We start from the raw sequence: 13655 nt of genomic DNA, 5'->3' as shown, positions 1-13655 counted from the left end.
CCCTGCAGGATGCGCTGGAGCATCACGGAGGGAGCAATCTGCTGTCTGAGAGCCCTTTTCACTTGTGATTAAAATGCAGGTGTCTGAGCTAATAAGTTATCAAGAACTTGGAGAGCCTGGTTGGCATAGCACAGACAGAAATTAAAGTTAGCATGGTTTATTAATTTCAGGCCAGTTGTGCTGGACCTTCACAGTGTCACTTGATTTATTTTTTTTTTTGTCTCTGTCTTGCCCTCTAAACTCATATCTTCAGGCTTTGCTGTTATGCAAAGTTTTACAGTCTCTTACTGCTTACTGGGAATGTTGACTAAAATATTTTTATTGCAGATTTAAAATTTATTTTGTTTCAACTGTTATACTGAGTGGCACTTTGAAAATTGTGCTAGACAACTGTTTTTAATTGACCTGTGGTCATGTCAGGCCTCTTGATTACATTCATCCACCCTGTGGTGAAAAAAAAATTACTGGTTGAAAAAAAAATGTTGAGCAATCCGAGGTCCTGACACCCATCCCCTTGAGCCAAGGAATGGAGAGAGCCAGCAGCACTGTCCTAACGATACTACTTAGCTCCTATAGCTGTGTGATGGGTTGACTAGAATTATCTTGCATTTGGATGCCTTTTTCAGTTTATGCAGCTATTTGGATCTTTTTGTGCACAGTCCTTTAAAAAGTCATTACTTCAAGATTTTAAGTTGTTTATTTTTGTAAGCAAACCAGTTTTTTGCTCTAACTTTTGTTGAATAGCTTGTTGTTCTTTTAATTAAAAATGCATTATTCTGTAGGCTGTTTCTTACCTGTACATCCTTTTATGTGTTTCCTTACTTTGTTTCATATGTAAACCTTGTTTACAGTACTGATCTTTAGACCCTTCTGGTTCTTTTAAGAAAATGAGCAAAACCTATTCTGGGTGAAGGTATGCACTCTTTTCTTTGCGTATGAGAAAGCTGAAGCTCCCCAATTTATGTTGATTGATTTATCTTAATAGAGACTAGTCTAGTTTCATTTTCAGAAGAAAGGATGAAGTATTTCCTCATAACGTGACCTAATGAATTTGAATAAATGCCACTAATGACAGATAATTAAAAATAGTCTGCAACAGTTCAGGTAGACAGCATGCTTAAATTATGGCCTTATATGTACTGGGTGATATTACTGAATTGCATTCTAATCAATTCTATAATTCTCATTTTTGCCGGAGCCCAAAAGCTCCCACTTGTGAGTGGGACGCAAAATTCCTAATCCCAGTCCTAAATCCACGTTTGTAAATTTCTTCGGAAATTGAGAAAGCAGATAGCATTCACTGCCATCCTGATTTTTATCTGACATGAAGGGTGAGCATGTCTCTCTGTTTCTGTCTGTTACCTTTGGGTACTTCTCTGTTTTTAAATCATTTGTTGCTGATCATGCAGCACCATTCTGGAGTGATTTTGGATTTTATTTGTTCTTTCACTTAAACACACGAGCACTTACTTATACTGATTTTATTAGGTATAAACTGGCTCTTCTATGTGCAATAAGAGTTGGTAAAATTTAGCTTTTAAAAATATGTAACTCATCAAAAATTGCAGTTGTTTTGGTGATGGAGACACCACTGTGTTATGTACTGATGATCTTGGGTTAGAGCTTTTTTGCTACTAAGAATGGGATGTATCTCTCTCCTGGGTTTGTTTTCTGCCATTTTATTCCAGTAAGACGGCTCATGGAGAGCTCTAGTGATGCCAAAGCCAATGTAAAATAAGTTAGGAAAGTGGTTTGGAATAAGGTGAAGGTAGACTCCATCTTGCAGAATCATATCCTAAGCTCAGGTGGGAAAACTGGTAGAAAGAAGTAGAGACTGTAACTCAAGATTGCTGAGAGACAATGGACATATGTGCGTGTTGAGGCATGGTGGTATATATTGTTGCATCCTGAAGTTTTTCAGCTGTGCTGCTCCAGTGCATAGTGAGAATTTGCTGCTGTGAAATCTAGAAGAAATATGTTTAGGAAAACATTTTCTGTTTCAGCTGGTCAGGTCTCCTCAAATTGCTAGGCAAGAGAAGGACCAAATATTTTCAAGCTTTGCAGTGACATATACTAACTAGAGTTCTCACTGCCTGTCAGACACTAGGCGTGTATGGTTAGGGTCTGGATGAAGTTTCTCAACTGAAACCCCTTCTGTAAACCTGATGGTTTCCTTGGGGTAACTGCAGTGAAGACATGAGTGTCGTGCTGTTGTTACAGCTCTGGTGCTTCACAGTGATATTCAGAGTTTTCTCTGAAAAATTTGTTGCTTTTTCCTGTTGCGTATAAGGTGGATGCACCAGACCAGATTGTTACAATTTCTATGCACATAACCTTTTCAGTTTAATTTTTATCACATTTCTTATACCTGAATCAGAGAAAATACTCTTTTCTTTTCATCTCCCTGTCTTACAGAGGAAAGAGTTTGTCTTCCAATGGACCACAGCTTTCACTCTTTACTATTTGTCATGGTTTGAGCCCAGAGGGCAACTGAGCAACACGCAGCTGCTAGTTCACTCCTTCCTCCTCAGGAATGGGAAGGAGAAAAATACAAAAGGCTCGGGAATTGAGGTAAGGATGGGAAGGGATGACTCGCCCATTATGGTCGTGGGCAAAAGACAGATTCAACAACACATAACAGAGTAGGACAGTGAGAAGTATTACCACATCTTAAAAACACCTCACCCTCCACCCCTCCTTTCTTCCCAGGCTCAGTTTGCACACACACACACACACCCCCAACCTGAGCAGGGCAGGGGATGGGGTTATGGTTCAGTCCAAGCACCCCTTCCTCAGGTGGAGGACTCCTCGCATTCTTCCCCTGCTCCAGCACAGGGTCCCTCTCACAGGAGACCGTCCTCCGCGAACTTTCTCTGATGTGAGTCCCTCCCACGGGCCGCAGCCCTTCTTGAACTGCTCCGGCATGGATCCCCACCGTGTGTCACAGTCCTCCCAGCACTGAACTACAACAGCAGGGGCTTCCCACAGAGTCCCGGCCACCAACCCAGGTGGCTGCTCCGGTGTGGGGTCCTGCACGGGCTGCAGGTTGGCATCTGCTCCACTGGTGACCTCCATGGACTGCAGGGGCACAGCCTGCCCTCTCACCACAACTGCAGGGAGGGTCTTTTCTCCAGCACACCTCTCCCCCCCCACCTCCTCCTTTCTTCCACTGACCTCTGTGTTTGCAGAGGTGTCCTCCTTGCAGTTCCTCCTCCAGGTTTGCTAATCGGCTCGGCCTTGACCAGAGGTGGGTCTGACTTGGAGCCGGGGGAGCTTCAAGAAGCTTCTCACAGGGGGCCACCACTGTAGTCCCCTCCCCTGCTATCAAAAAAACCCATTACACACACAAACCCAGCACACTTACTATTTGGCTGACCTCTTTGATCTGAAAATCTTCATGTAAAGACAGTGAGTGGCAGCTTCCTGAGCAGCATATAGAAATGCTGATATTGGCACTGAGCCCCATATCCAGTTAGTGCTCTTGCTGTCTGTTCTGTCATCTTAGCCTTGCCCTTTGACACTGGATTCTGCTTTGTATACAAGCAGGGAATTTAGAGTAATTCAACTTTGCTATTCTTTTGATTATGGCTTGAATGAAAAATTAAAACTGGTTTCTCCAGTTGTGAGCTTCTCTCCATATGATTTAGTTCTAGACTCTCCCCTTTTTCCTGCTCTGCATTTTCATTGCCTTCTCTGGCTTTTCTCAGGGAAAAACAAGATCTGTCCTTGCTAACATTCATACTGTGCGCAACTTCTGGTGGTGGTCTGTGGAGCAGCAAAGCAAGTCTGCCACTTCTGGGGCAAAAGCACTGAGAATATTTCAAGCTGTCCTGGCTGTGTCGTTGATGGTGAATGCCAGTATTCTGGGCACATTTTAGTAATCAGTTCTGCTTGGGATAACTTCATAATCCTAACAGTGTTTTCCAGAATGCTTCAGGATCGTAGAGTGTTACCAATGCAGTCTTGTACATAAAACCGATGTTAGATTACCGATTTATCTCTACCTCTAGAGTAGATCACCTGTGTGTGTAGTCTCTGCATGAGAGGGCAGCATCCAGGTGTTGCGGATGAAAGTATCTCACATGGTTATGATTTAATAGCAATTTAAGATTTATTTGTGGTGTGAGGTAGATTAAAGGTTAAATTTTACCAGTGCTTAATGGTTATTTGATTTAAAGATTTTAACAAAGTTATTTAGTAAAATATGATTAAAATAGCAACTTGATTACAGATTTGAGAATAACGAGATTCACACTAATTTACTACAAGGTATTCTGAATCTGTATATATGTATAAACACCCAAAACAGACAGAGTGGAAATATTTGGATATTCAGTGAAATACATAGACATCCAGACTTGCGAAGGCAAATGGGCATATTTAAACACATAGATGCGTAAAGAGGTGGATGGAAGAGGCTAACCTATAGTTAATATTTCCCTCTTCTTGAGTTTGGAGCAAATACAATATTGGTGTTTCTCAATGGGTGATAATTGAGAGTCTAGAGGTCTGACTTCACTCTGGCCTTCTCTTGACTTTGTGGGCAGACAATCTTCAGACATCAAGAAGTCTGTGCCTGAGAGGTGTCCCAGCTCAGGGGAGGTGTTGGTCACAGCCTGCTGCAATCCAGGAGAGCTCAAAGGGTCTCGCTTAGGGTTGCTATTTATAGGATCTGAGATAAATTATTTTAGTCAGGTGCTTTTTCATTTCACCCCAGCTCAGATGCTGGAATGGTACTTTCTACCAGCTGCACAGGCCCAGAACTTGCTAGATCTTGGAGTTCTGGTATCACCCCCTTTGGGCCACAACCCAAGTACAGATGTACTAGGCTGTTAGGAGGTATTGATGGTTCTTACTGTTCTTTAAGTGGTAAGAGATGAGGGGCAGAAACCAGGTGGACTGAGGAGTGCCTTTAATGCTCTGGTCTACTGCCTTTCCCAAGCCATCTGAGTTGGCATGTTGTCTGTTCCCAAGCAACAGGGGAGGTAGGAGTCAAGAGTGTTAAGGGAGTGCCTTTATGCTCTGGTTCCCTACCTTTTCCTATTCATCTTGGGTTGGCATATGACCCGAGGGGGGGAAATTGCACTAAGCACGAGTGGCCCAAGGAGGGGCAGGAGTTGCAGCACCACACCAGGATCATAATTTTGCTGAAGGATTTACAAAGTAATACTTCCACTCAAAAGTTCGTATTTTTAGTTATGTAAATGTGAATTTAAGAAAGTACCACCTTATGCCCAGTGTTATGGTTCTTTTTATTCAAAGGATTAGTATAGTAAAACCTGTTAAAGGCTAATTTACTGAAGGCTTTATTCTTTAACCCAAAGTAGAACTGCCAAATATGCAGCTTACGTTCTTAGATAAGCTTAATTATGAGAAATTTGGCTCTGGGGTTTTGAATTTAATAGCAGTTTATCTTCAGTTGGATGGCATCAGTGTGTGCTTATGAAGCTCAAATTTCTAAGAAGTTTGTTCTAAACGAGTCAATACTATGGTTCTTTTGGAATGAAATTAAACAATGATTATTGAAGACACTGCTACCTAAAGTGGCTGTAAATGGCACTGTTTAAAGTTTATGTTATTGAGGTTATTTTGGGACACAGTTCTTTCTGATTCAGAAGTACCTGATGAATGAGTTCTAAATACTGGGACAATAAAGTGTTGTGATGTTTTCTTTGAAGATATTTATCAGCTGTGTTGGTGTAATGCATGTAAACATGTTTGTATCACTTGTACTTAGAACTTGTACAAACAATCTTTAGGTATTTGTTGAAGGGGTTGGGGGTGTGATCAATTCTTCTAAGTATTGCTCAATAACTTTTTTGAGTGTATTCTTAATGTTCAGTGTCCTTTTGGGTAATACCTATACAATTTACTGCACTGAGTGGTGAAATGCAAAGATATTCTGAATTCATCAGTTGAAGGTGGTGGTCTTCTCTTCCCATTTCCCATTTTGAAATATTTGAATTGCTGAGATATGACATCAGCACCAGGAGGAAAACTGTTGTTAGAGAAATTTTATTATCTAGCATCCATTAGATTTTGATTTAACTTTTTAAATATAAAATATATAATTTTTAGTATAAAATATAAAAAATTTAAATATAAGATTTTAAATGTATATATGGGTATAAATGATGTCCAAATATCTTATTTCTTTTCTACTTTTCTGTTGAGAAACTTGTTTCAGGTTTTATAACAGTAAAAAATATGCATGAAAGGTAAAGTGGGACAAATCAGTGAATTTTGAACTTGTACAGAAAACTAGGAAGACTGGCTGTTACTGGATTGTGCTTTGCATTTTCTGTTGCTGTTACAATTTTCTTTATTGTAGTTGGTAGTAGTAGGTAATACAAGTTTATGGAACTAGTTTTACTTGTCAGACACTTCAGAAAGGTCTAATGACCGGGCAAATTTTGTGGGTTTTATTTAAGAGTAATTCTGTAGTCGTTAATAGAAGCACGTGTAAAGCATAGGTTAACATACCTTTCACTGTTTATCCATTTCACTGGCACAGAATATTCAAGATGGTGGAGAATTTTTTTGTATAAGAAGCAAAAATTAAGTATTCAGCTTTCAACTTTGAAATTAGGGAAGGGAAGAAGGTTTTCAAGATGCTACCAAATAAGGAGAAGGTTGTTTTTAAATTAAATTTAACACTACTGTTTGAAGAGTCATCTTCAGCTTCATTAATGTAAGAACTAAGAGGAAATACTTCAAGTTCAAATGCTGTGTTGGAAGTTCATTGCACTAGAAGATTCCCTCCATGATCTTAGGCAAAGAGAGGTTTCTGCTGAATTCCACCTTCTTAGATGTTGAATCTTTGTTCCTTAGCGTGATTTGAGAGTTCTGGGGACTTGCATCATTTAGATTACAAATGTCTTTCCTTGACTTGTGTTTAATATCTTAGTTCAACAGCTCAAGCGATGACATGGTTTTCTGGACAGAATTGTTGCATCACTACATATGAAATAAGTTTGTCTTCACGTAGAAGAGTCTTACATTCCTATGAGTTTATCACAATTTTCTAGTGCTTTCTTAATAAATATAATATCTGCTTTAACGAGGTTTCAGAAACTGAATGTACTTTCTTTGATTAGCTAAAGAGTGGAACTGTGAAAGAGCTCTGCAGCCACAGTGCTTATATTCTTGAATTCAGTTTGCAGAAGTGCCTATGTTCCTGTCAGGGCTTTATCTTAATTTGTGTAACTGATTGGTAACATTAGGCCCAAGAGTCCACTTACGTTTAATAGGAGAGAAAGAGAGAGACTGTTTTCATAAGGTACAGAAAGTCTCTAATGTTATGTCTTTATAGGCTTTGTGAAGCTTTCTCATGCGTTTTTATTATGAAGTCTAATGTAGGTTATTTACAAAGCATTTGATTTTCACATCCTATAGTGAAATTTTGGTAATACTTTACATATTTTTCTCCAGGGTTTCCTCATGACCTGTGGTTTAACTTACTAGATGGTATAAGTTTGTTCAGCAGTCTTGCCTTGTAGTATGACCAAGGAATCAGCATGAGTTCTTTAGTCGTGGTTGGCATTGTTCCCATAAGTTTAACAGATCTTTGTGATAAATACTGGAAAGGTTTGAAATAAGGGTGATTTGTAACTTTTGTCCATTTCCAAGTGGTTACCTGATTGTGAATTCCATTGTATAGGTATATGTATGCCTGAGGTACTAGTACTTTTATTTCCATTAGTGTTTGACCAGTAGGTGTACTATTTTATGCCTTCTGCAAACACTCAGAAAACTAAGATTTATCTCTATTATTTCTGTCCACTGTAAAAAAAAAAAAAAGCCTTTGTTTCCATGTCATGGATTCTCATCTAATGTGTTTATACTATTTACACAAATAGGTTGAGAATACTACTTGAGTGTCTTCAAGTAATGAATGTGCAGAGATGTTCAGGCTTTTCAGTAGGACCTCTTTTTGGCCCTTTACACCCACAGTGTCTCAGTTTATGCCTTTTAAGAGAAACCAGTAGGTTCTTTAACTGTCCTGTTTACATCATCAGGAACAGATACGTGTGGTTGCTTTTTTTTGTGGTGGGTTTTTTTTGTGGGTTTTGCTTGGGGTTTTTAGGATGAAAAGCTCTTTCAAAATCAGTAGCTGTTGATGAGATTTATTTTTTTCTTCAGGGGAAGTGGATGAATTCACAGAATATGGTTCCATGACATGAGGTTCCATTGAAATTGGCTCTCTGCTGCAAGCGGGGGCAATTTCTGCTTGTCTCTGTCCTCACCTCTTCACCTCCCTTGTCTCAACCACTTGCTTCTGCCCCTTGTGCCTGTCCTGTCACCTTTCAGATTATTGTGAGCTGTTTTAGCATGCCACTTAAACAAAAAACAAACAAACAAAAGTATTTTGTAACATTCTACAGTCTTACTGAATTAAGGTGATTTACAGAGCAATTTGACAAGCTTCAAAGCTATCAGAGAAGGTATTGGCTGTACAACCCAAAAGTGGAGACGGTAAGGGAGCAGTCAAGAGAAAGAATTATGAGACTGCAGTCTTTGGGAGCAGCAAACTAGCCCAGTTTAACAGTCTCAGGAATCATACTGACAGTCAGCCTCTTTTCTGGTTATTGTCATAAATGCATGAACTATGGGATCTCTGTTTGGCAGGATCTGAAAGTAGGGCACACTTGAAAGCCTAGTCAGCTTTATTCTGTGCTAGCAGTTGGGGAGTTAGCTGTGCACAAACATATGAATTATGTGATTTCCCTGAAGAAATTAGTGAAATGTTCTGCAAATATTAAGTAATGTGACTGAACCAGTATAAAGAAACTACAGCGTTTTGCAGATTCTGAACAGTTGTGTCAGTCTGCAAAATTGAGTTTGCTACTTGCCTTCAACATTTCAGGAGTGAGAAACGTTCCAGCAGATTTCATGTACATGAATTCACTTGAGCATAATTCTTTTCTGTAAACTGTGACCAAGTATTTCTTTGGGGATATATTCTCCATAGCTATTCACTGCATTTTTCCTGGTTGAGGATGGTTTCTTCCCGTAGTAGCAAGGGCTTCTGTTGTCTTTGTCTAACAGGACATCTCAGCATAGTAGTAATACTGAAATGGGTATCATCGAAAAAAACCTAACATGCCCTGCATGGCTGGTATGCCTTGCTTACAGTGTCCTCCAGAAAAAGCAAGTAGAGGTGATGTTAATTCAAAAACCTTAGAGAATTATGCCCATGAAGTGAAAATCCTTCAGAAGGAAACTTCTAAAATTTATGCAGCAGCTTTTTAGGGATTGTGGAACAGTTACTGCAATCTCAAATGAGTTTAGGAATGAAAACCTTGTGACATCTGAGACCTGAGTATCCAAAATAGTTTGTGGCTCCTCCCCCCATAAATAACTAGAGAAGAACTCAAACGAAATGTGGTTGTTCTGAGTTTGGTGCATATGTGACCGTGAATTCTGTGAAGTGCGGAGATCATCAGTCATACAATTTTTTGGTTTATGTTCTATATTTCAGAATCTCAATCTTCAAAAGTCTCAACTCATTTTTGTCATCAGAAAAAAAAAAATGTCAGAAGATCCTTACCCCTTCCCCCCTCGCCCCATACCTGTGAGTAATAAATACATTGACAGAGCTAATCAGGTTAAATCATTAAGGACAATAACTTTTTAAAAAATGAAAAATTGCATTGCTGTTACCCATTCAGATAATATTGAAAAAAAAAAAGTTTAAAATAGGGCCCAAGGAGGAAGGCCACATAAAAGAGGCTAGCACATGTATCTTTGTTACATAATGTTGTGAGACTTTGCTTTTTTGAACTTGCAAAACCTATAGTTTAATCATACAAAGTTGAAAGGCAGTCTTGGTCCCTCTATCTAGCCTCTTAGACTGTTGAATTAAGTAGCTAACATTTCAGCATTTTTGGATGAAGGCCTGTGAGGAATGTCAGTCTTCCCCTTTTCTTTAGATGATGTTTCTAAATGTGTTTATCGGATTCACCAGTTATTGGAATATTAATATGTAAGGAAGAAATTTCTTTTTTCCCAGAATATTGTAAATATGGCTTAAGAACAACGACTATGGAGGACTAAACTAATGCCATTTTGTAGGAATTTCAATGTCAGATGGAACGTCATGTTTAAATCTAATTTGGAATTAGTACAGTTTTGGCTCAGTCACATCTCTGAAGTGAAAGTGTCATTTACATATTAGTACTCATGAACATTTACTATTAATACTATGTAAAACATAGCGAAGCAGTGGCAAGGATTAACATTAAAAATTACATGCTAAAAAATACAGGGATTAAAGTGGTGCAAGAGCCCAAGCCAAAAAGGATACAATTTGAAGGGGTGGGGGAATCTTACTAGAGAACTAAAATAGTAGCAGTATTTTTAATTTCACAGAGAGTATGACCGCTGTTTAAAACAAGGACAGGCATGTTTACTTTTAAAACAATGAAATCTGAAGTCTTAACTGCCTGTGAATAGGTGATAAGAAATGACTGTCTCGTTATCATGCTTCTGACTGTCCTGTGAGATCTGTTAATGTGCCCTGGAATTCGAGGAATTTCTTTACTCTTCATTCGTTATGCTTGAATGTTTCTAACGTTTGGAATAACTGCTAAATTAAGATAATTCTTTTTTTCTTTCAGGGTTCTATCACCTTTTCATTGCAGCCCGTAGACATCCATGTTATCCACTCATATTGTTGTATAAAATGTTTCGTGTCGAGCAGGGATTTTTGGTACTAAAGACTTGATTAGATCTGGGTATTTAAATGTATGCATAGTTGTAGCCTATTAATCTAAGCCATAGTGGGATGCTAGGGTAGTAAATCTCTGTGCTGGTGTGGGGTAATGTGGGTGTCAGACCATTTAATGAGCTATAGTATTGGTTGTTTCTGTCATCTACTTTTTGAAACTGAGTGTATTTCTTTGTCAGGTTTTCATTAATTGGTGTAGAGACTGCCCTCTGCTGTGCTCTTCACCTAAAATAGAATTTAGGTCTTGTCAGCACTAGGAGTTGCTCATAAGTGTTCAAAAGGCATTAAACTATGTCAGAGCTTTATTGATGATACAGATGGCAAAATATAAACAAAAGTTAAATACTATATTATTGAATTTAAAAATATGCTTAAATGAGCTTGGTAAAAGTCTTCAATTTCTATCTAGATGTGATTTTTAGCAGTAAGCTTCTTGAAGCCTACTCTGATTTGTTTCTGTTGTCATTCCCTCTCCCCAGTACATTTGTAGTCACCCCTGCTGAAACTTTATGTCCATTTTTCATTTGGTCTAAAAAGTAGAAATTAAATAATGGTAATGTGTAAGTGGTAGTGTATATTTACAACAAAGGGAATTGTGGCATATAAGATGTTTATCCCTAGTGTTTTGAACAGTTGTTTTTAATCTCGGTCAACTATTGAAGCATTTTAATTATTTGTGTAACCAAGAAAAAAGCATTTATACTGCAGTGGAAATCAGATTTGTTAAGACTAAAGAAAGCTGCTTTTGCAGTGGTTCTGCTTTGACCTGTGCTATCACTTTTAACTAATTAAAGGAGCTCACTATTGAGATACTAATCAAGGAAGATTGCTGCTAATAGAGCATGCAACATGTGTTTTTCACAGAGAGATTGGTAAGAATTTAAATAAGATTTAAGTGTTCCTCCCTCTTCATATGACTGCTGTGTTATTTCTTTTGTAAAAATCAGCCTGTTCAATTTCTTAAAGCTTAGATTGTGCTTATTCTAAGGGGCATTACTTTCTTTAGATCTGAAAGAGCTAGAATATATTATCAGAAGTAATCTACTTGGTGTATCCTGTGTATCTCTTCAATTGATTTCACTCACCTGAATCACTGGGGCTATGTGCTTTCTAATGATGGCTGTAAATAGAACAGTTGAAGTTCACCACTGCTGCACGTGGAGAGGTTTTAACCATCTGCTGACTGAGCTTGATAGAACTTGCAAAAAGTGGTGGGTTTTTTTTTCCCTCTGTGTGTGAGTAATTGTCTCTATTTCTAACAAACAGGGTTGAAAGACGGGCTGCCACGGTCTCACAATCGAGGGAGCAGCAGCAGAGCGAGCCAAGGAGCTCATCGCATGGCTGGCCTGTGACGTAAGTCCCGTGGCTCGCGGCCTGAGTGCAGCGGGAACGGACAAAGCTGTGGCTGCCATGAGAACCGACAGTGCTTCTGTCCCGGGGGGAAGGCCGAGTCCGGCAAATGGGGGGCTGCAGCTGCTGCCCCGGGGAGTCCTGGTACCAGGGGAGCTGGAGCGGGAGGGGACATCACCTCCCTGGGCCAGATGAGTGACTGGCTACTATTTTGGACACTTGGCAATGAAGAGGAGTACTTTGATTAGTGATAGCAATTACAAATCTTGCATTTCTGCTTTTAATTTTGAGGCAGCAAGAATTGTTTATTCAAACTCCATTGTCTATCACACTGGGTAATTAAATTAAACATGGCCTCTTTTAGAAATATATCTAATAGTCTGATGTGACTAAAAGTTACAACAGTGACTGAAGGAAGAAGAGTGTTGTATTACATTGAGTATTTATACAAAACAATCTTTGGATGTACCTTAGAAAGCAATTTATGCTTCTGCAGTGAAACAGGTTAAAATCCAATCTTGTTTGTCACGAGCAAATACACAGTGAAATTGTGATATATACTCTGTCCTAATTTCATTTATTTTGTGCACAGAAATTGCAAAGGTATCTTGCATATATTTTACTGCAAAGGTACTTTTGCATATATTTTACTACAGAGAGGTGTGAGTGATGTGGCTGTTGATTGACATGACATACTCTCGCATTGGTCCATGTTTTTCACGGAAGTCACTTTGTTCTTATCTGTTCTGTAGGTAGTAGCCCTCTACATTTTGAAGTGGATAGTGTAGACTGGCCAGTTCTTGAGCTGTGACTGTTGTGATTGTTGCCACTGCACCAACAGATAAACAAGCCTAATAAAATTAAATGTGTATTAAATAGACCACAGTTCTTAAGTGTAATACCAATGTGATTCAAAAATGTGGTTACCATTTCCCATGTTTGCATGTTGAGTAATTTGTTTATACAGTTTATAAAATTGTAATCTAACCTTAGCATCTGAATTTTCAGTTTCATCAGTTTCTCTGTGCTTTAAGGTTGCAAGTTAACATTGTTGTTGCTCTTGTACAAATGTAACTTAGAAAGCACTACCAATGAAAACTACTTTTCTTTTGAGGGCTGAGCCCTTTTTGCTTTTGAACCACGTCTTGAACATTTAAGTGAGCATGGAATGTTAAAACCTCTTGGCATGTCTGAAAGCCCTTTGAAATACACATGTTGAACTGAGTTACTCTGCTTGACAGGTTTTATAATGAACTCTGGTCTGAAATTATTAAAAATAAGTCAACTGGATATTAAAAGGTTTTCTTTCAATATCAAGACTATGCTAGAGCATCTAATTAGAGGAAATAATGTAAAGTATTACAGACTTAAAAAACCCAAGCAAACCATACAAGAAGTTGCAGTCTTGAATGTATTACAAAGCTAGTGTAAAGAATTCTTTTTTCTATTACAGAATTTTTTAAATTTAGAAAAATAGGATCAAGTTGTCATACGTTTTGTAACTTGCTTTTGAAAAACATTAGGCTGTTCCAGTCTGTACTGGGTATTTCAGGTACTATTAAGCTCCATAGGAGAT

The 13655-nt window shown here is 38.6% G+C and overlaps 1 protein-coding gene across 7 annotated transcripts in view; it reads left to right on the top strand.

The window, feature by feature from the left end:
• PALS1 (protein associated with LIN7 1, MAGUK p55 family member) overlaps nt 1–13655 on the top strand; it is a 62173-nt gene that overhangs the window by 12690 nt on the left and 35828 nt on the right. For 4 of the 7 annotated variants that reach the window (XR_012628891.1, XM_074868097.1, XM_074868100.1 and 1 more), the window contains exon 2: nt 11996–12082. The exons of 1 other annotated variant lie outside the window; for it this stretch is intronic. The gene's annotated coding sequence lies outside the window, so the exon portion shown is untranslated. Of the gene's footprint in view, nt 1–2415; nt 2572–9554; nt 9575–11995; nt 12083–13655 lie in introns of those variants that run through there. 2 more of the 7 variants (XM_074868098.1, XM_074868099.1) reach the window with 2 other exon arrangements.

This window comes from Strix uralensis, chromosome 4 (assembly GCF_047716275.1).
Source record: "Strix uralensis isolate ZFMK-TIS-50842 chromosome 4, bStrUra1, whole genome shotgun sequence".
Taxonomy (NCBI): domain Eukaryota; kingdom Metazoa; phylum Chordata; class Aves; order Strigiformes; family Strigidae; genus Strix; species Strix uralensis.
This window is presented reverse-complemented; position numbering and strand designations above follow the sequence as displayed.